The following is a 24,226-nucleotide window of genomic DNA, read 5'->3' on the forward strand; positions in this document are numbered from 1 at the left end:
TGGTAATTCCTAGGAGTTTTGCATTTGAAACTGGGGTGATTTGGGTGTTGTTGGTGAAGAATATGGAAAAGGAGAGGTCATTGGGCTTGGTTGGATGGAACAGCATGAGTTGGGTTTTTTGGGGGTTTAGTTTCAGTTGTGAGTTATTGAGCCAGTTCTCAATTTCAGTAAAAGCTAGTTGGGCTTTTTGTTGTAGAAGTTGGATGTTGGGTGTAGAGCATATGAGGGTTGTGCCATCAATGTATTGGAGTATATTAGCTTTTGTGGTAGTTAGGTGGAGTTGGTTGGTGAAGATATTAAAGAGAAGTGGGCCGAGGATAGAACTTTGGGGTATGCCTAGGGTGGCTGGGAGTGTGGGGGGGATAGGGAGTTGATCCATTTGATGGACTAGTGTTGGTTGTGTAGGTAGCTCTTGAACCAGAGCAGGCTGGGGGTGTCAAAGTTGAGGACAGAGAGACAGGTTAGAAGTTTCTTGTGAAAAACCTTGTCAAATGGCTTGGATAAATCAAGGAAGGTAACTGAGATTAGTTTACCTTGGTTCTTGTAGGAGTTTATACTGTTGGTAAATCTGAGTAGGGCAGTGGAGGTACTGTGGGATGGGTGGAAACCATTTATTGGAGAGGAGGCGGGAGAGGATTTGGTGATGTTTGCACCTCTCAAGAATCTTTGAGAGTGGTGAAAGAACTGTTGGGCAATAGTTAGAGAGTCCAGTAGAGGGGCCACCTTTGTGTAGGGGAATAATGAATGAGGTTTTCCACAAGGTTGGCACAGTGTTTTCGGTAATGGATCTGTTAATTAGTAATGAAATAGGATAGGCTATGACTGTGAATGCAAGTAGGAGGTATTCGGCAGGGAGGTTGTTGGCGGCGAGGGTGGCAGGTTTGAGATTAGTTAAGAATTTTTGTATAGAGGATGTTTGTACTGGCTTGAGTGAGAAGGGATGATGTTTTGTTGGGTCATAGGGGGTTGGGGGATGTTGGTGGGGGTAGAGTCATTTATGAGTTTAAGTATGGAGGAGGTGAAGTAGTTGTTAAAGCTGCACGCTATGTTGAGATTTGAGCCAAATGTATTGGAGGGGTGTGTGGTGGATTTGCCGGGCTAGAGGATACTATTTACTGTTGCCCAGAATTTCTGAGGGTTGGCATTATATTTCTTTTGCAGAGAGATGTAATAATTTTGCTTATCTAGCTTTACCTGTTTTTTGGCCTTATTCCGAAGTTCAAGAAAGGCTTGCCTAGTTGTGGGTGTTCTATGATGGAGCCAGGTTTTCCAGACTTTGTTCCTGTTTTGGAGTAAGGTTCTTGTGGTTTTTGGAGTCAGGGAGTGCGGTTGCTGCATACCCTAATTGTTTTTATAGGGGCAAGTTGGTTGAGGTTGTTTAGAAATGTGGAGTTGAAGTGTTCAACTGCTCTGTCTAGTGGAAGGGTTTTGATGGGAGACCAGTCACAGAATTTTAAGGCCCTGAGGAAGTCCTCTTTGGGGAAGTTTTTGTGAGAGCGGGTTTGTAGGAGGGAGGGGGAGTTGGTGGTTTTTAGCCTATGTCTAAGGATAAAGGTGGGGTTGTGGTCACTGAGAGCATTGACCAGTGTGCCACATAGGTGGGCAGTATTGAGCTGATTGGTGAGGATCCAGTCTAATGTGGATTCCCTTTTAGTGGCCTTGTCTATATGTGTAGGGAACTGGATGAGTTGGGTGAAGTTGTACAGCTTGATATGGCAGCCAGGAGTGGGAGAGTGTATATAGCTCCAGTCGACATTAACATCACCTAGTATGATGTTTTTTGTTAATTAAAACATATCACATAAGCGCTTTCACCTCTCACGGAGACTTCTTCAGCTAAAATACACTCCCATTTATAATTTTATTTATAAACTAGCTGAAATTCATCAGCCAGTCATGAAAAGCTAGTAATTAAAAATTCCCTGTGTTAAAGGTGTACAAATCACCTATTCCCATCACAAGTACTTACAAAAACATATTTGTTTATTCTATTTTGAAAAATGTTTTTGTAAGTACTTGTGATGGGAATTTGTACACCTTTAACACAGGGAATTTTTTAATTACTAGCATTTCATGATTGCCTGATGAAGTTCAGCTAGTTTATAAATAATATGATGAATGGGAGTGCATTTTATCTGTAGAAGTCTCCATGAGAGATGAAAGCGCTTATGTGATGTGTTTTAATTAATAAAAACAACAGTATTTTATTCACGTTGAAGTCTGGTTAATTTATACAGTTTTTACTGGTTTGGTGAAGTTTGGGGCGTTTTTTTTAGTCACTTTAGTATGATGGTTTCCTGGGGTAGACAGTGGGAGGCCCAGTGGAGTATAGTTTCAAGGATTGGTAGGTTCTTGCCTGGGGGTATATAGATGCCAATTAAATTAAGGTGTTTATGTTGAGTTACAGAGATATTTGCAAGTAAGGTTTCAGCGTTTTTGAAGTTTGGGGTCTCTATATGTGGGAATTGAACTTTTAAGTTAGTTTTATGAAGTAGGGATATTCCACTGCCTCTTTTCTGTACCCGGTCAGACCTGAGAATAGTGTAACCAGGTGGGGTTATGGAGTTGTCACTGATATGTGGTTTAAGCCACAATTCATTTATGACTCTGATATTGGGGTTTTGTAAAGAGATGGTGGAATGAAGCTCTTCTGTTTTGTTCATTATACTGCGGATGTTTAGGTTCAGAATTAGTAAGTCATTGGGGTTTTGTTTGGAAGGAAGGTAAGAATTATTGTTATTGGTGGGGATTACAGGGCTTGGGTTAGGGTAAATATCACCACCTACTAATACTTGGGTAGATATGGATGTAATAGTTCTGAGATGCAGTATTATTAGGGAGTGGAATTGAAAATCTTGTTGTTTTTTTGGATGGAGTGGAAAGATACTTAGGGGGGATAGGGTAAATGGGAGTTTGTTAGTTGGGTGTTGGAAGTATGCTTGTAAGCCTAGGGGAGTTGATATTGTATGATAGGGTGGGTGATTTCAGGTTGCTATAGTGGGTGGTCGAGGGATAACAACTGGTGCTGATGGTGGCTATGGTGAGACGTGGGTAGGGAGGCTAGTGACAGAAGAGTAGTATGTTGAAAAAGAGGCATTTTGGGGTTCAACAGCTTTGGTAGTAATGATAAATGAATAATGCAACTGCACAAACAGCAAAATACAGCAAAACAGAGTGAACAATGTACAACTTATTATTGGGTTCACCAGCTATGCTATACTTTTAGTTATTTATTTTAGCTAAACAAATACAGGTCAAGCACACAACAAAGTCATTCCAACAGCGGGTAGAGGCTATAGTAAAAAATCATAGTTAGACCACAATGAGTAGTTAACAGTCCATGCGTGATGTAGATTCACAGTAACAGATACAGAACGCTGCTGCAGAAAGAGCCAGTAACCAATTAAGTAATAAACTCTCCACTATTCCTAGGTGTTTTTTGACAACAAATACAGGACTATGCAGCATCAATTGGACCAACTTTAGTCAGTGAGCAATTTATCATGCTGCGTGGGTCAAGTTAACAGAAATATGCAGACGTACGTGTAGCAAAAAAGACTAGAAGCAAGTAAGGAAAAAGTCGCTCCACATTGCTAGTTTAATCCACTTTGGTGGTTTTAATTGGGAAAACACTCACAGGCTATGCTGTGACAACTTTGTGTAGCAACATTCAGTAAGGAACACAAAGTACCATTCTGAAGTGAGTGGTTTACCGCTGTAGTGGGGTTTAAGATCCAGAAACAGATAAGTTTATGCCACGTACATCACGGGGAGGGCAGTAAGCATATAATAAATATCCTGTCCTAGTGGGTAGTTTACTGTACGAACATAGTAGCCATTACCAGAAGCAAGCAGCAGGACTGTTCTACAAGAGAGTAATACAGTACAGGGTGTAGATTGAAGCAGTTAACAGATGGCACATTCGCAAGGGGATACAGGAGATGGAATCCGTGAAGCAGGAGGGCTGGAGGGGTTTAAAGATGGCGGCAAGGGGCTAGGTGTCCTTTAGTGATTCATGGGGGTGGTGTCACCACTACTGGAGACTCAAGTCAGTTTCAGCCAGGTAGAGCTTGCATGGACTGCACATTCCAGGAACACAGAGTTGGCACCAAAAAAACAATCAATGAATGAACAGTATTCGGCCTGGTAAGTAAGTCGGCCTTATCTGCACCAAGGGTCTGTGGGCTCAGATCCTGGTTATTTATGATGATGTGCTGAACTTGTAAGGGGTAGGGGGTTAGGAGCACAGTTTGTCTGGTGAGAGAGGCACTCTGCACTGAATGGTTTCAAGCTGGGAACTCACAGGTGGGAATAGATTTCAGGTAGGCAGAAGTAACTGCTAGAACCGTTCTACCAATATCTGTTTCAGGAGTGTGATATCTGGAAATATACTGCCACCTAGTGGAATAAATATTAATTTATTGAAGGCCTCGGGATTGAAATGGGGTGAAAATGGGTGCTTAGATGTGGATCAGAGGGATAGGTTGTGAGTGTGCAATCTTGTAATTGCTTTTACAGCAGTCAGCAGAAACACATTGCATAGGTAAACTGCCAACAGTTAGTGGGGCAGCTTTAGTTAGATTTTGACCTATGTTGTTGCCTTATTGAATGGCTCCTTCTGTCTGGTGGTCTTTTGTATTGGAAACACCCATCAGGATAAATGAGCACTGAAAGGGGGATTCTGCATTGGAGGACCTCTACCAATGCGTAGACTGGGTTGTTGCCTTATTGTAGGGCTCCTTCTGGCTGGTGTTCTTTTGTATTGGAAGCACCTGTCAGGAGAAATGAGCACTGGAAGGGGCATTCTGCGTCGGAGGACCTCTAGCTATGACTAGACTGGGTTGTTGTCTTATTGAATGGCTGGTGATCTTTTTTATTGGAATCACCCATCAGGAGAAGTGAGCACTAGAAGGGGAATTCTGCGTCACGGCACCTCTACTGATGCTTAGAGTGGGTTGTTGCCTTATTGAAGGGCTCCTTATGACTGGTGGTCTTTTGTATTGGAAACACCCGTCAGGAGAAATGAGCACTGGAAGGGGGATTCTGTGTCACGGGACCTCTACCAGTGCTTAGACTGGGTTGTTGCCTTATTGAAGGGCTCCTTCTGGCTGGTGGTCTTTTGTATTGGAAGCACCCGTCAGGAGAAATGAGCATTTGCAGGGAGATTCTGCATCAGGGGACCTCTACCTATGCTTAGACTGGTGGATGCCACACTTGCAAGAGGATACAGGAGATAGAATCTGTGAAGCAGGAGGGCTGCAGGGGTAATAAAAGTTAGCTGTGGTTATTTCAAGGTAGACTTCAGCCAGTGACATGTCTGAATAGCCATGAATTAGGATGGCATTTGTTTAAGTTGCATAATTGTTCTTTCACTTGCTTATTTTATGCTTTTTATAAGCTTAGTGACAAAGTGACCCAAAGAAACACTGTTTATTTCACATTTTCAGGGACAGCCATAAAGAAAAGAAAAAACAATGTGCCAGTTTAGGAAGATTACAGTAATTTTACTCCATACCTCATTGTATTTATTTTCATAAAGTGACAGCAGAACTTTTTGTCATTTTATTTAATTTGTTTTCAGAATGTCCCTGATTTTCTTTATAATTTTGCCTTGTCCCTTGTAATTTATTTTTTCTTGTAAATTAATATGGATTGCAGTCAATCAGTAATTCCAGTCATTAAAGTTCCTTACTTCCTTACTTCCTACTGTTCAGAAAATACAAATTGGTGTAAAACCTGTTGTTCTACTAACTTTTTAAGTAAATTAGAGTAATATTTACATATTTTCCCTGATTTTGGGCCTTTGCAGCGTATTATTTTGGCTTTGTCCAGAATTCTTGAATAAAGAAGTTCAGAGGTGTAAGTAGATGTGATCAGGTTTATGATTCATCTTCAAAGACAATATCTATCGAACGGCTTTTAAGTGAATACTAACCGTCAAATGTGCTTTTTTATCGTATATGCTCATCATCATAAATTCATTCATCGAATACACAGTTAGCCATCTGCAAGGAAGTAGCACAACAGGAAGATTAGATTAATGCTGGACATTCGTTATGTGGGGGACTGCACCCACCACACCCCTGCTAATTATATATAGCAACTCTGGGATTGCACTATGGTCACTATGGTGGGGACAGGGCCGGTTTGCTATCCTGTACTGAAGATGAGTATTCAATGAATGGATTTACGATGATCAGCCTATATGACAAAAAGCATATTTGACAGTTAGTTTTCGTTTAAAAGCCATTCGAAGGCTATTGTCTTCAACGATTAAGCATAGACACAAAGTGATCACCATATTCATAATGTCATCAGTAGAAACAGCTGTGTGGTAAACTTTGTGTGCAGAACTGTTTTGAAAACTGGTAAACTGAAGAGTCTGCACTGCCAGAGTAAATGCAGCACCCTTAATTTTTGCTGTGTTTAATATTTTCACTGCAAAAATTCAGAACAATCTTTTAGAGACTATTCTTCAAGAATGCAAACAGATAACTTATGGTCACGTGGTACCAGACCAGCTATAAACAGAGTGCAGTATTCTTCCGAATTATATATGCATCTTAAATAGCATGTAAAACACACACACACACACACACACACACACACACACACACACACACACACACACACACACACACACACACACATTAAATAGCATTTAAGATAAGCCAACTCTCTGGTTCTGTGGGATGGACCCCTAACTGTGACCTACAGATGTTGTCAGTCTTAAGGGTGTTACATTATTGCACAATGGATATGTGAGTAGGGCATATATAGGACATAAGACAAAACAAAATCCCTATGGCAGCAAGTGCGGCACTGTGCTGGGATGCCTCTGTCATCTCTCTCAACTAGTGTCTCAAATAAAGATATTGAATTAGGTCCAAGGGTAGTCAGGTGGCTGTGGGATTCTGAGATCAAGCAAAGGCACCAGCCCCATTGATGATTAGCAATACAGGAGCATATAAAGTGTAAAAAGTGATAATTTATAAAGCTTCATTGCATTTTAAATTATTACATTAAAAATAAGTTAGGAATATGAGTAATGCTGTTATCCTGCCATCTAGTGGCCAGAATCATTTTGTTCCTCACATTATAATGAAGCATGTGATTCTTATTTTTTTCTTACTTACAATGTACTTAAGAGGAGTCTAGTTTAAGTAACATGATAACTTACCATATGCACCAAGCTCCATAGCATAGAGTGATGGAGCCATATGACCAGGCTGCCTTGCCCAAGTTTGATTAGCGGTTCGGGTGCTTGAGGAGCCAGGTAGGGATGGTGGGATAGAACAGCTTTTGCCAGCTTGCCCTGTCCAGGAAGGAGGGGGTTCTGCTGTGATTTGACATGTATCCGGTTATTATAGTAACATAATTGCAAGGCAGATTGCTTTGAGCATTTTGGCATTAACAGAGAGGGCCAGAGCAAACTAATGTTGGGTGAGTGTGAGGTCACTAGTTCCACCCAGCTCGGGCGAAAAAAATCCCCTTGCTTGCAGGACAGAGTATGTGATGCTGTCACCTGCTTTGTGTGAACTCATGTCACAGCCCAAGGGGAGAGAACCAGGAGCAGTAAGCTGAAAAGGAGTTATAGCAGCAAACCTAGAGAGCAGCAGAGGTTGGGGTCAAGGCTATGCAAAGAGGGTAAGAAAAAAAAAGTTATCAGCTGTCTTGCCCAGGATTCCCACAGCAGTGACATGAAGACACTTGGTGTAAGGTGAAACTGGTGGCATTGTTTGTTTAATGTTCACAACTTTATTGCCTTGTATGATGCATATTCTGTAATAACACTGCTTCAAGGCGGAGTCATAGAGCTGTTGTGACTGTGCTCACTAATCGTGTTCATCCATCCTATTATTTTCAAGAAGATGAGGGTCCCTTAGTGTGAGGGTACAATATGTCTGACAGTATAGCTCTTTTAAGATTAGATAGCACATGCCCCATGTAAAGGTAGCATTATCCTGCACCATTGTTAAGCAAAAAACTAAAAGGTAAAATTAAGAATTAAGAGGAATCATAGAAGTACAAAAACAGTTACAAGTACATAAATGGGATGTGTACAGTGCTGCAAGATGGTCTCCCTCAGAAATCTAGTTTTACTGTAAGTAAATAACTTCCATAAATATGATACTATACAATGGGAGCAGCTCTTACAGCAGTATAACAGGGGGGCAGAATCTTTTGTAATGCTACTAATTCATAGTGGTGGACAGTTAAGACAGGATATCCTGCTGCACAACCCTGCTAGCAACCGACATCGTCTTAGCCTGGCTATCAAGCTTGTCCTTTGTGGTGAATGTCTGTAGCAGAATCCATGTAATAGCTTCATATGGACTCTGGAAAGAGATATTCTTAAAATATGCAGCAGAACTGACAGCAGCCCTAGAATAATGTACCCTGACTGTGCCTGGAAATGTTTTGTTATATTTGTCATAAAATTCACTACAATGGGTGCACCATTTATTTGGTAATAGGTGGAGTTTGTTTGCCAACTCATGGAAGTTCCCCGCCGGAACTCAACAAGTGACTAAACCTTAGGGACTGTGATAAAGTTAGGTCACTTGTTGAGGTTCTTCAGAGTAATGGCTTTAGATTATAAAACATTTGTATAATGTGACTGTATAGTTCGTTTCAGGGATTCAGTTTTGTTACTTGAAAACACTTGTCAAAATGCTTGCACTTGGCAAGAACTGTTACCTGTATTCTTAAGTTCTCTAACTGCTTCTTTGTATGTTTTTTAAGTTTTGTTTGGTTTATAAGTCATTCATTCCGCTGCTGCATAAACACACCTTTCACTATTTTTTTCTTTGTGTTTGTGAGACCTTTATCAGCATGTATATTCTACTTATATCCTGTATGTATTCCGGGTATTTATAGATGTAAACAGTATATAAATATACTGTTTTGGTTTGTATCAGTGCCATATGCTTACTAGATTATGCATTTCTTGCATACTGTATATCTGTTTTATATTACTGCTATTTTAAAATTCATTAAAATCTTTTTTTAAACTTTTTCTTGTGGTCATGATGCTGAAAAGGATCTTTGAACTGGATCACCTATGAGAAGTAAGAGCATAATAAACAGATAGTAATCTCCAGGAGTCAAACTCCTTGAAAAATAAATCTGAAGAATCTAGGGTCAAATCTCAAAAAAAAAAAAAAAGTTACAGGGAACAATTCCCCTTGCAGGCACAATGTATGTGACTCATTCCTCCATACTCCTCTTAATTAACTGTATTGGCTCAATGGTTATTCAGCCACATGAAAAAGCGTAACAACTTGCAATGTTTTAAAAAAGTAGCACATTTTGAAATTTTGCAGTACAGAATGCAATATTGGGTACTGTTAACTTCGTGGAACCAGGATAGAGAGATTATATTGTTTCTGCCTATTTTTAATTTCTCCAAATCTTTTGGGTTTCTAATACCATGACAGGAATGGAACCCATTGCTAAGTTAAAGTATGATTCAGGTTCATGAAATTAGTATTATTTCAGTCTTTGGTGTTAGCCAGAAGTGCTCTTCACAGCACCTGCAAAAGGAGCAACTAGGCTGATGCAGAGTCACAAGTAGAAATGAAAGGCAAAATCCTCAGGTTAAAATCCAAATGAAAGGCAAAATCCTCAGGTTAAAATCCAACTTTAATTCCACTGCAGGTCAGATAAGCGCTTTCACTCATTCATTTGAGCTTCATCAGATGATGTAACAAAGACCTTCAAGTACATAGGCTACATTTATACAATTAAAACATCTCCTATTGGCTGCTTCTTGTTACATATTCATGAGTTAATCTAAGCTTAAAGATATATGCACATATAAGCATGCTGAGATGTATAAAATGAATATAAAAACCATATAAAAAAGATTAGGAGGTACAGAACCAGCAGGATAAAAGCACTCTCATTAAACTTAACAAACAACTCAAAGGACAAATAAAAGTAATTAAAAACAAATCTGAGGTGTTAATAAAAAGGTAATACCCAATCGTGTGCAGAGCTCATTTTAAAAGGAGGCCACCTGTGTCGCCAGAAGATATTTATAGGTACAAACTGTAAATTGCCCACTTAAACTCCTTCCTCACACCTTCACTCAGGAAGCTTCATCAAATATAACTCCCCCTACTATCACTAAGCCAGTCACTTAATATCAAATCTAAGACCAAAGACACTGAATCAATGGGCCCAGACAATATTCCTGTGATGCCTTCAAATAGCATGAAACATACCTATCCCAGATCTATGGAATTACTATTTCTAAAGAAGCTGAGCACAGGCTTCACTGCTTCTCATGAATGGAGAAAGGCAAGTGTCATCCCACTGGATTGGGGCAGGGCCATCTACAGACCCTGGAAACTATATATCCATAAGTCTCACTAGTCTTATATGTAAAGTTTTTCATGGAAAGAATTATCATGGAGATGATCAGGGGTAGAGACCAAGTAAACCTCCAGACACTGGACCTCCACTCCAGTTTGGTTTAAACCTCAGGGTGACTGCCTACTCAACCTGGGTTTAAGTAAGGGAAGGTCATCAAAGCAATGGATGAGGGCCTTCTTTGAGACACTGCCAAAGCATTGGATGCTGGTCAAATCATTCACACTGCCTATTCCCACTTGGGAAACATTGACAACCATCAAGAGGTTAGGCCAAACCCGTACTCGACCCGGTGGATAGCCAACTGGCTCACAGACAAGACCCAGGAAGAAAGAATGGCTCCCCACCTCAAAGAGTGAAGTCCAAAGGGGGTCCTCTCAGGAGATCAGTTCTTGGACAGCTCCTTTTGGCATTTACTTCCAGAAATCAATCCAGTGTCAGTAGCCATGATCTAATTTGTTAAATTCAGTCAGTCATTCCAAAACTCTAGTACAGGAAGAGCAAATTGGCTTATAACTTGGACTTTGTTCCTAGATGTCAACGCTGTTTTCAGTGCTAATTTTAGTCTTCTAAAATATTCCTTACAAAATTTTATTCACATTTGTTCATATTTTATTGTTGATCCTTCATCAGTACCCAAATACTTATACACACCCTCTTGCTCAAGTTCTTTTATATCACATTCCTGCCCAGGCTGTAATTTTTTTACTTGAGGCTCTGCTTTTTGGTTTTTAAGGCTTGTTTTGCACATTTATCAAGACCTTTCCATATAGTTTTCTTTGTTTTTGTTTTGTTGCCATTGCTGAGTTTTCTTCTGGCTGTTCTGATGAGCCAATTCCTATATTGTATTACCCAAACATCAGGAAGGAAGTTATTGGTCTATAGTTTTAGGATAGCTTGCAGGTTCACTGCTTAGTGAGTATTGTTCTAAGCAGACATAAACCAAGGCTTGTGACAAGACAGGGGAGCAGTGGTGAGATCCCCTTTTAATAAATATTCCTTTACTAATTAACCCTGAATAATAATTTGCTTCGGTCACGGCTTAACCGCAAAGTTGTTTTGCTACTGTTTCATGTGTACTGTAATGTAATTGACGCGTAGGTGCATCTTAAGGCCACTTTTTGTTTACTCTTTTTATCCATGAATGTGATACAATCAATGCTTTTTTTTGTAGTCAATCCATTTACTACTTGGATCCCTTCCTTTTTTCAGTTCTTTACAGGACTTTAACAACAACTGATCCTTTTGTTCTTTGTTTGATTTTCTTTTGTTACCTTTGTCTCTGTTGCTTATAAACTATTTCTTCTTGAAAATCTGTATAAACCTGGTTGGCATCAATACTGTGTGGTTAATTGGTATATATCAAGCAGATTTTTTGTTATTGGTCTATAAAGGTTTTGTAGAGTAGCTTTGTTTCTCACTGGCTAGTAGGAGTGTTGTTTCCAAGGGTGCACATATAAATACTCTTATCATGGCTAAATCTTCATGAGATGTTAATACTTTTAGCCGGTGTTAGTACTGCATCTGAGCCTGGGGTTTTCCATTTAGGAGCTTTTTCTTAACTTGTTTCAGTTTCTCTGGCTACTTCATCCCATTTCATATCCTGTACATTTGAACTTTCTTTCTTCCTTCCTCTTCTTCTGGTCTATTCTTTATCTTTTGTTATGTCTTCATATGGTCTTCAAGATATATTCAAATGTATCCATTTCTATTTTTTTTTTGGTATTTCAGTTCCTTTTCCTTTGTTTTTGTTTTGTGAATTCAATCAAAATTTTTTAACAATAAATTGCTTATTGCTATTTTTTTCTTTATATTTATCTGCATATCCTCTAAGTTTTTCTGCTTTTTAGTTGATTTTTAGTTTATTATTTGCAATAGTTCACAGTGGAGCTCATCCTATAGCACACATTGCTTTAACTTTCTTCTAACTGTCTAATCTGTTTTTGTTGATCTGTCTCTTCTCTTCTCTTCTTAACAGTGACACTTTGTTTTTGTCTCTTTTCTCATTCCATACTGGATGGAGATGGCATTCAATTCTCCCATTCATTTCCCTTACTACCATGTGTTTTTGTATATGTTATTTTATTAGTATTAATTTACAGTAGTCAATCCATGCCATACTTGATGTTCAAGTATTTTGTTGATCTGTTCCCTCTTGGTGGCTCTTCAACAGTGATAATCCATGATTTTTTGCTTTTCTCTATTTGATACTTCCATGATGGCATTCTTTTCTTCCCATTCATTTCCTTACTTGCATGTGCTTTGTGGTAAGACTTTATATGTTATTAATTTAGCTGCACAGTGATATATCCTATTTACTGTTATATCGAGAGTCTCTATGAACAGTCCTTATTACTGTGTTCATTTGTTTTATCAAACTTTTTTGTGTTTTATTGACTTTCTGCAGTTTAATACTTTCATTGGTCTTAATATGTCTGTCCATGTCTATTAAATCAAGCAACTGTTATCATAGATCATTTTCTTCTAAACTGAGGGCATATTCTTTGGTCTTCATTTCCTGCAGGGATGCTATATAGAATGTTCCAGAGCATCTTCCTGTGGTCCATTCCCCTCAGTTTCATCCTGTGTCATCCTTTGCTCTTTCATATGAGAACTCACTGGCGTATCACTCTACAACATTGACCGTGTCAGAGTTATCACAGTTTCCTGTTACTTCCCTTGCTGTGCCACTCCAACTGAACGTTTGTACTCGTTTCCTATGGAAGGCTCCAAAGTATCTTCATATGACAACTGATCAGATGATTCCCACTCCACTGGTCTCTCCTTAATTTGGGGATATATTGCTCTAGCCTGCTGTGATGTTATCAAGAGTTAGATTTTATACACTAAATCCTTCACTTCCCAGGTAATCCATAACCTCAGTTTCTATTTCTTTAACTTCTACATTACTAATCCTCTTTTCTGCTTTTCCTCTTTGTTTTCTTATTTTTGTATTGTAAAATTTTCCATGTCTGGATGCCTTAGCCTTTATTGCTCTTCAAATATATTTGGTGCTGCTCTTTTTGTATTGATTAGTTTTGCTTTCTCCTTTGCATAAATATTGCACCATATTAAATCTCTTTTTTTCCCCATTTGCATATTTCTTCAGATGTCTCCTACTCCTCTTGTTTTTTCTTACTTGGGAGACTCATTGTTCCGTCATGCTGTGATATAACCTTTTTAGACTTTCTACATTAAATTCTTAACTTCGTAAGTATTTCATAACTTCAGCTTCTTTTTTTTTTTTTTTACTTCTGCTTTCCTGATCTTCTGTTTTCTGTTCCCTCTTTGTGATCCTATTTTTTTTTTGTATTGTGAAATTTTCCATATCTGGATGCCTTTGCCTGTATTTCTCTTTGAATATCTTCGGGCCTGCCTTTTTTGCATTGATTAATTTGGCTTTCTTCTTTGCATAAATATTGCACCATAGCAGATCTCTCTTTCTTTCTCATGTCCATATATATTTTTTATACCTTTCAAAAGTCTCAAGATTTTGTTCTTTATATTTTTGCACTTCCTCTGTCACTTCTTTTTCCAAACAGCCCAAGGTTTCTTGGTCTATATAATGTTTTTTCATAATGAACACAAATTTTTATTTGAAGCTTCTGACAGTTTTTCTTGTGGAAGTATTTTTCTTTCCTATAATTTTTCTCTTAATCTTGTTGTATATTTATTTTCTGTCTGGAAATTCTGGGCTTCTTGCATAGTAGTAACACTGCATATTTTTTTCTTATCCTCAGTAGTCCACTCTATCATCTTTATAGCTCTTTTTTGGCCTGTCAGTTTTTGTAATTTTTGTGGACTACTACTTCCTTCTACAACAGAGGGGGCCATCCTCCCCCTGGGCATGGCCTAGCCTCATCATAGGAATGTTTCTGTGTCTTGAGGATTATACACTGCCATTTTTTCCAGTCCTGGTAACAGTATGCTTACCAGAATTGAGCATTTTTTTTTATCCTGGGTCTTGTGCACCCAGCTGTCTTTTTTTATTTTTAACCTGCTTCTGTCCATGATATATGCTGTATAAAATACAATCTATATATCAGTGTCATCCTGGTGAGATTTTGTGAAAAAAAAGGTCCACCTCATGGAGGTACTCACCAAGATTTGAGGATGAATTCAGTTCTGGCAATTCTACTTGCTTTTGCTTGCTGACTTATCTCTCCATTCGGATCCCTCATATTCTGTGAGACTAATTTCATGGAATGGAAGCTCTTCCCTTTGGATTAGCATACTTACCTGGATAGCAAATGAATGAAAATTTAGGAGTAAAAGGAACAAAATTTTGATCAGACTTTGTGATGTTTTGAGGATATTTAGTGAAAATTAGTGAAGGTGAAAAAGGCATTCCTAGAAACAAATTGCAATTAAATTAAATTAAATTAAGGTAGTACTTCAACATAGGGTATTAAGGTTATGAATACTAATAAGCATCATCCTACAGTCTTGGGTTTGATTCCCTTAGTGTCAATTTGTCTACGGTGTGACTCTCAGGAAATCAGTTAACTATGTAGTGCTCCCAAGTGACCCCAGAAAAGAAGCACTTAAGCCTGGTGGACTTACTTGATTAGCGAGTAAACAAAAGAAAGTTATGTGGCTTCCCTAATTCAATGTTTCATAAAACAGTGACAACATGGAGTTCTCAGAAAAGTAAGACAGCAAATTAAGAATACATATTGACATGTACTGCCTAACTATGAAGAACAAGTAATGCAGGCTTGACATGGTCAGAGCTCTTGAAATACAATACAGTAAAAAAACAAGACAGTGAGATGGAAATTACACCATTAAGAAGAAGTAATACTACACAATGAAGATTATTAGTTATTGTAAACACATTGCAGGAATAAGGGTTCACCACTGGCACACAGCAGTTTAACTGGGTGAGTGGCTTAGATAAGGTAGAGTCATTCAGGAAAAGAAACACTTGCAATGAGGAGAGACACATGAAGAAAAGAGGGACTAGACACTCTAAACACCCTTTGTGTAGGGTAAAAGCCAAAGGGAAAAGTTGAAAACTACAGGCCTTAGAATTTTATCAAAGAATATTAGACTGCAATATACAGTTAAGTGTCCTTCATATCTTCATTAGGTATTCAAGTGTCCTATTATTTTTGGCGAAGTAAATCTTTAGTCAGCCTACAGAATTCTTCCATAAAAAAAAGATCTAAAGCCTGCCAAACTCAGTACTGGCTTCCATGTGTTGTTTTTCAGAACCCTTTCCAAAAACACCTTGAATAAAAACCCATGTATTTCTGCTGATTTGGCAATTATTGTTTTGCTGCCTAGGTCTCTGATCTGAAATGAGAGGGTAGTGTGGCAGGAGACATGTTTCAGAGAAAATTCAATTGAATAGGCCTTAAAATAATCTGCATTACATAGCTGTATGAAGCAAACTGCTGCTATTTGTATAATAAGAAACCATCCCCCATCCTGTCTGAAGATAAAATGGCTAAGAAGGGTAAAAGAGAATGAGTAAATCATGTGGATATATTATGGAAGAACTAAGACTTCTGGGACACTCTTTTTAGTACTTCTTATCCTGGTTTTGGTAGGAGTACCTTGCTGTTTTCTAAAGAATAACCTTCTGAAGTTGTGGACTTTCTAGTATTCAAAGGGCCAAGTGGTTAACTGCCACCAATGTTTTCCTTCTTCTCAAATTCAGTTGACATATCCTCAGTAGATTATGCGAAGGACTCATCATTAATGAGACATCTAGAATTTCACATAAAATACCTTCTATAAATGACTGAATTCTGAACCATGCATATCTAAATATAGCCACAGCTACAAGCATTAATGAAGCACTAAATGCACAGTCGACACGATATGTGACATGACATAAGGAGACCCAGTGTTGTCTGAAGTAGTGACAACTTCAAAGTCTTATCTTTAAGGGTTGAATTGGGCAGCAGTTGCATCCTGTCTTCTGCCTGTGTTTTTTTGGCACCCCTAGTTCTTCCTACAGCACTCCTACCTCAATGCCACACTTCCTTTGCTGGTTCTACAACCTCTCTGAAACACCCCCAGGCCTTCTCTGATTCAGGCTAGTTCCACTGTGGAACCAAAGGGGATCCTTGGCCTTCTTACATCTGCCAGGAATTTTTTCCTTTATGATCTGCACTGTTTCCCTCCTCCCTTTTTTACAGGATTATGGTTGCGTCCAAAGGGCTGGCATGCAATGGAGATGTGCAGCATATCACGCCTCCTCCACAGCAGCACAGCCATGTCAACCAACCTGTCCACTCTTTGGACCATGCCTCCTAACCACACAATGTCCCAGTCTCCATCAGAGATCATCACAGGAGATGACTATGTAGTTACCCTCTCCTCCAGGATGGAAACACCCATCTCTCCCTGCCGCTCCATCAGTCACCTGAGTCGCTAATCAAACTTGGGCTGCCTGGGCAATAGTCTGGGCTTTATCCTTCTACACCTTCTGCCATTTTAAAATATGCCTTTAATAACTGAATCATTTGTGTTAGGTAGGTAATAACCCTAACTGCCAGATTGGAAGAAGTGAATATTCTCTGCCTTCCTACCAAATTTGTTTACCACTCTGGATTCTTTGTTGAGGGGAGTGTTGTAACTGACTTTTTTGCACTTTTGGTTAGAAGAAAGGAAAATTGTAAGATATCACATCTTCTATCTGATATATGTTGCCTGCCAGAAAGATCTCTGTATAACCAATCAACATTTTAGGAGCTGTGTATCCTAGGTCTTGCCCACAAAGTCCATCAAATCCTGGAAAGATTTAAAAAAAAAAAACGAATAGTTTAAGTATATGGTTCTTTGCTCCTCATCCATTGTCATACCTCTCAATTGCTTTGATCAAGAATTCTGGGCAAACCAAAAAATAATGGTGGTAACAGAGGCCAAAATCAGGGATAATTTGTAAATATTACCTTTAATGCACTTAGAAAGTAAATAGAACAACAGGTTTTGCATTAACTTATGTTTTCTGAAGAAAAAGAAGTACGAGTCTGACATTGTTGACTGACTGCAGTCCTCTTGGATTTTTCCAAAAAATCAAAAGTTGTATGAGGGACAGAGAAAAACCTATGAGGCAAAATCAGGAATGGTTGACAACTTTATCTATAATACTTCCCACATTTATTTTATTTATTCATGTATTACATCATCAGGAGATGAATCAGCTGTTGGGGACCTCTGATTATCTAAATCTGTATCCATACCTAAGGCTTGATTTGCTTCATATAAAAATATTCCTCCTTCAACACAGAGGAAAGTAAGGATAACATTTTAAGCGAAAGTAGCTACTGTATGACTTTACAATAATCCATATAATCAGCATGGATGATATGGCAGTCTTTTGTCTGGTGACCCACACTCTGGGACCTGGACAGTACAGAAATACTTTGTACACACAGGCATTAGTCCTCATCAAAGAAAGTCATACTGCTGAAATTACTGAATTACCCATTCTTAGAGCCAGTTTTTATTCTCAGATCCAGACTGTATTCCTAAACCCCAGCTCGAGACTGCACCCTGTCATCCTTAGACCTTCGATGCACTGATTATTCTCAGACCCAGACTGTGCACCTCATCCTGAGACTGGACTCCTCATGTTCAAATCCAGATGGCACTGCTTATCTTCAGACTTAGACCGTACCCCTCATCCTCAAACCCAGGTTGCACCCTCTCCCTCAGACCCAGGCTACACCCCTCATCCTCAGGTGCAAACTGCACTGCTTATCCTCAAACCCAGACTGTACTCCTTAACTTCAGACTGTACCCCTCATCTTCAAGTCCAGATGGTACTGGTAATCCTCAGGGCCAGACTGTACCCCTCATCCCTAGATCCATAGTACATTCCATTATCTTCATCCCCAGACTGCATTCCTCATCCTCAGACCAAACTGCAACCCTCATCCTCAGACCCAGAATGCATTCCTCATCCTGAGGCTCAGACTGCACCCTCATCCCCAGACCCTTACTGAATATCCCATGTTCAAGCTAATATTGTACCACTCTTCATCAAGCCAGCATGTCACTCCTTACCCTCAGCCCCATACAGCAACTCTAATGGCGTCCTTCATCATTGGACTGAGATAGTACACCTTGTCTTTAGACACAGTGTGCAGCCCAAATCATCAGTGATTGAAAACCTCATTATCAAGACTGGTCCTGAAAAGTGAGACAGCCTATATCACCAGTATCAAAGTGCATCCCTCACTGTCAGTCCCATGCTGCATTCATCTTTAGACCAGAGTGCAACACTGATCATTACACTCACACTACATCCCAAATTCTCAGGCCTGCAACGGACCCAGACTGCAACCCTCATCCATACAGTCAGGCTTCACCTCTTATCATCTGACCCAAACACCATAGCTGATCATGCTCACATTACACTAATACTGCATCCACCATTGTCACAGTCAGAGAACTCCCCACTTCACCAATCCAAGACAGCATCCATATAATCAGACCTAGACTGCACCTCTCCTCACTGCGCCCAGGCTGCTGCAAACCTCATTGGATCAAGACTGTATTTTTCATTCTCAGAAGTTGTCACTGGTTTATAACTGCACACCACATTATAAGATTCAGATTGCAGTTCTCTTTACCAGATGTAGGCAGCACTGTACTAAACAGTATCCTAATCTTCATGTTCAGATTGGGCCACATGTTAGCAGGCCTTGTCTGTGACCTTCTTCAGCATACCACAATCTCCATCCTCAGATTTTATTTGCATGCCTCATCAGCAGTCCCACTGGACTTTTGTCAGAATTAATACCAGAATTTCTGAAACATTTTAAAAGATCATTTGTCCTTCTAAATTTGCAGTGATATATTAAAGTCAGTGAGGCAGTAAATTAAAGCCACTGGTTCATCACTTCAGGAAACTATGTCTCTTACATTGAGTATACCTCAAGAGTAGAGTTCAAGGATGGGATGGTGGGTGAGAAATCTAAATGCAGTCAGTGTGCTAGCTTTCAGGCAGAATGCGAAACACAGAAAAAAATGTAATGCAGATCATATTTAGACAGCCTGTCCTCCTAGTTAGTGTTTCACAAACACAGATCTTAGTTCAGGAGGGCATCATATTTATTTGAGTTATTCAGTTCATTATTTGACAAGTTTTTGCTCCCTATGTCTGTAAGTGATCTGCCTCCTTACTTATGGTGGTTGCCCATCATACCACTGATAAATGAAAGTGCACAATCTGTAGTCTGCCTAGCATTTTCTAATGTCAACTGAAACAGTAAGTGTGAGAATTAGACTGCTAATTACAATCCACACCAAAGATACCATTTGTGTTAGGTGCATTGCCATGATATTGGGGTCTTTGTGTTTTTTATCTCAGCTATTATATGCTGTTGACAGAAGAATCCATAAGTGTTCTTGTCTTAGAATAAATTTGAGAAAGTGGAACAAGTGAAGTCCTATGTTCATCCTTCCTCTTCTGGTAAAACATTTTACAAGAGCAACAAGAATCATGTATACACACACACACACACACACACACACACACACACACACACACACACACACAACAAAATACATTCCATTAACATTTTAAAACAAAGGCTCAGCTTCTGTAACAAACCAAATTAATTTGATGTACTGGTATGTTAGTCGTCAATACACTTGTGGTTCTGTCTTCTGATATACTTAAGTACGCCAAAGAGTTGTTGAACGTAAGACCTGGCCATTTTACCAGGAGAGTCTTTCCCCTCCTGAATATGATCAGGAATAGTTTCACTGTGGGCAGTTATGTGACTGCCATCTGACTGTTATTCAAAACCTGAACCAAGTATTACTGCTTTGATACAGCTTGTAAAAGCGATCTGCTTTCTGGTTTAGACATCCATTGTCAGTGTCCTTTATTTATTTTAATTTTTCCTCACTATTCCTAGAATATCTTAGGACTCTGTTCCAAATGTACATTTGTGCTGTATAAGACATCTTAAAGTAAACTATTTAGATATGTTAATATCTTAACAGATCTTCAAGAAACTGATGCAGCAAGGAGGTTTCCTTCCCCTCATTCAGTCTTTCTTTCATTTCTTTTTTAGCAGTAGTGCTGCTCTAAACTTGAAAGAAATGTCTGCTCCTGTGGCGCTTTGGTGGATTTAAAGCTTGAGTTGAAATAGGAGGTTCTCTTTTAGGGGTGCCTCCTTTTTCAGCATTTACACTGCTGAAGAGGCAGTCCTCATAAAGAAAAACATACTAAATGTTTGCTTATCAACTGGATGAGTGGCATCTGCAGTGAATGTAATGGCATGCCTATGAACCTCCCCAGATATGGCTACTACCCAGATGTTCCTTGCTTCTTTGCTGTCAACTCTGTTTGATGTGTGCTTATGTCGTTTGGTATGACAAAGTTGTCTGAAGTGGGGGTGACATACAAATGTGTTAAGTGAAGAACAAAGGGTTAAGAATGCTAATTTCAGCATGCAGGAGAGGCAGGCAAAAGACATTAGATGTTTGATTAATACATAAATGACTTTGCTGGACTGAAAAAAACATATAGAGTTATAGCCTCCAGTTACTTATTGAGTAAGTCACTTAATGAAACAGTGCTCCCTGGTCACCCCTAAAAGTGGAAATTGTGTCCAGGGAACTTACCAGGTTAACCAGTAATAAGAAATGATAAAATATTGAGATACTGGTCAGTGGTTAAAATGCTCATCTGTGTTGCTTTAGATCAGAGGTCTTAAGCTTTTTGCCTTCTTATATTTTCTTTTTTTCTTCCCCCTTTCACCACTCCACAAATTATGGATGCCTTTGCAGAAGTTATTTCTACATCATTGTACAGCAGCTGGTTGGGATTTGAGGTATTTCAAAGAGGAAACATCCTCAGGATCCAACCTGCTTCTCTCTTTGATGTGCCAAGCCCACCTCTGTTACAATACAGTGTATTTTTTGTAAGATGAAAGCCACTCTTCTTTTAAATTGCTCTGTTTAAACCTCTGTGTACCACCTCAGTATGCTGTTGTGTCCTCACATTTGTCACCTTCCTGACCCTTCACACCTTCACTAGCATCAAGCCTGCTCTCTCATGTCTCATACTCATACCTTCGACAGTGTATGCATGTGTGATTGTTTTGGAGGTGTTCAGTGATGAAGCAAGAGCTATCATCTGTAACTGCCCACTTAAGGGATACAAGCACCATTACAAACAAGATTCCAACTTGTTTTGTCAGCCTTTAGACCAGTCGCATTGTCAGTCAGTCATTCAGGACACTAAATGATAAGAGCCGAAGGCCTGGCCGGGCTCGTCTCTAGGATGACATTGAACTCACTGTGTCTATTGCAAAAAAAAAAAAAAACAGCAATATTCACTCTTGTATGTGTTCTGAAAGCCACCACAGGTTGAGAGATACAAAGGAAAGCAAATTTTCTAAGGTTAATACCCCCCCCCCCCCCAAAAAAAAAAAATGCCTCAGTGCAGGTTAACTTCTGATCCTGACATCAACAAAATGTTCAAAAAAGTTAAAAAGCTGTAATTTGCAACTAAAAGTGGACTTTGATTACAGTTTTCTTGAAAGTTAAAAGATGTAACCCATTTGCAGTTATATTACTATGTTACTGTGAAGCATTATCATTTGAGCAGACAGTGAGATAAAAGGTAAATCTGGCTATATTCAATAGACGGAAGAAAGTATGTTTAAGGTGAGACCTTTCTTTAAGATTAAGTCTACAGCCATAGCCATAAATTGGGTAACAAAATGAGAATCGAGGTCAGCACAGATACTGAGTCTCTAATAAACTGACCCCAACAATAATACTGCCTCTCAGCTTTATTTATTAATTTGTAACTTGATACATTATTAGCTTTTTTTTTTAAGTATTACACATGGTATGACCGTACCTGTCAACTACTATGATTTATACATAGATTTAATGATGCCACTCATAAAGATAGACCTACTTAAAATGAAACATGCATTATTAAATAACTGAACTAAGCCTGTACACAGCGTTAGTAGCAATATCATGAGCTGTAGTACCTGAAAATCTTCTTTTATGAAAAAAAAAACAAAGTATTCCTCCTTTTCTGACCCCCTCCTATGATTTTTAATGCTCATAAGTTGTCTGCGTGTAATGACATTTATAGCAAATGAAGACAAACCTGCTGTAGCTACTCAACTTTGTCAGCAGAGGGAGCCAGAGTGTCAGACTGGAGAAGGGAGATGTGAAAGAGAAAGTAGAGGTGTCCTTAGAGGAGGTACTTAAAACTGGGAAACACTGACAGAAAAAAAGTTGTTTTGTACAGATTAAGAACAAAGCTAATAAGGAACCGCAGAATTCTAATTGCGTGAAGTGGTGAGGACTAGGACACAGTACCTTTCTGGGAAATCACAGATGAAGAATTCACCGGGAAAATGAGAAGGAAGCTTTATTGTGATTGTGCTGCAAAAATTCTGCTAAGCATGTGATGAATAATTAGATGCTGCTAATAAAAAACAAGGTGTGTCACAGCCTGGAACTGTGACAGCAGATGTGAACCATGAAAAGCATATAGTGGTGGCTACCCAAAGAAATGTTTCTTAGCCCAGTAAAATAACATTCAGTATGCTGAATGGAATAAGGATTTGCTACAAGGTGAGTGAAGTGCACAGATGCTGAAAGAGGTATTTGAAAAGGCTTGTTGGGTATTGGTAAATGGACATTAGAAGCCAAGTGAATGTAAGCAAGTGGGCAAGCATCATACCTGAGTGTTGATAAAGAATCACTCAGAGAACACTGTGTATCCTTTCCTGGGCACTTATGTTTCAGGTGTATTGTTTGCACTGAATTTAGGCTGTCATGTTTCAGAAATTCCCTCTGTATTGCCATACCTTTTGTTATTCCATCTGTACCTTCTTTAATACCAGCCCTTTGCATGCCTCCATGCCACTGGCAAAAAGGTAAACGTTTCTTTCCAGGAATTCTGAAGGAGCAGCTCCACTGCTGTCCTACCTTTATTAGCCACTGTCCTTTTTGTTTGATTTTTTTTTAATTTTCTGATTGAAGTCTATTAACTATAGCTGTCATACTAATGTCATATTTTATTTTCAATGTTTTGTCCTGGTTTCTACTTTATCTGTCACCTTCATCCAGTTCTTTCAGACCTTTTGCTACCCTTTTGAGTATTGCCATATCAGGAACCTTGGTAAAGTGAAAGTTCACCATATTCATAGTTTTCAAATGATCCTACAGCAAAAACAAAACTCTGATGATTCTGTTTCTTAAGCATTGATTTGATGTGATGAATCCATGCAGCCTTATGTCCCCTGTCCTACCGGCTTACAAATATTCTAAATTTCTTGATGAAGTCATGATTGAACAGTTTCTAGTTTCTGTGTTGCTTACACTTTTCTGAAAAGGAATCAGATCCTATATAATGGTCATCTTTTACTGCTTTATCATTGTAATAAGCAGCCTGAACATGGATTTATTTAGTAATGTGCACATCTTGCTGAAGTGTTAGCACAAGCTACATAACAGGCCAGTCAGCAGAGTACAACATTTCTCCACTTAGAGAATTCCAGTTCCTCAACGGAGCATATGTACATAATAGAAGACTTAATTTCATTTTTTTGGATGATGGGTAGCGTGAATGCAGCTGGATTTAACTTTTATCTCACATAATCAAAATGTCAGTAACATTTAACTTTCACTTGAAATCAGTTTTAAATTTAAAATACTGTGAGAAAGTTTGTAGTTGATCTGTGTATAACTATCAGAAGCTAAATGCCAGATGAAAACAGCAGAAAGGTCTGTAAATATTAATACATTTAGAGTTCACAGAAGATTAAACTTTGTGCCTTTATTTATGTGTTAGAGGTATATGTAATGCTACATGTAGGCATCCAAACTAATCAATGGCTAGAAC

General features: G+C 38.9%; 1 protein-coding gene across 6 annotated transcripts in view; it reads left to right on the top strand.

Moving 5' to 3' along the window:
• The window catches only part of RHBDF1 (rhomboid 5 homolog 1), a 1,247,410-nt gene that overhangs the window by 816,854 nt on the left and 406,330 nt on the right, over positions 1-24,226 (top strand). Inside the window, exon 1 of one of the 6 annotated variants that reach the window (XM_044089454.1) lies at positions 22,623-22,953. The exons of the other annotated variants lie outside the window; for them this stretch is intronic. The gene's annotated coding sequence lies outside the window, so the exon portion shown is untranslated. Of the gene's footprint in view, positions 1-22,622; positions 22,954-24,226 lie in introns of those variants that run through there. 6 annotated transcript variants of the gene reach the window in all.

The sequence above is a fragment of the Protopterus annectens genome, chromosome 12.part0, assembly GCF_019279795.1.
Source record: "Protopterus annectens isolate FY-2018-M chromosome 12.part0, PAN1.0, whole genome shotgun sequence".
NCBI lineage: Eukaryota > Metazoa > Chordata > Ceratodontiformes > Protopteridae > Protopterus > Protopterus annectens.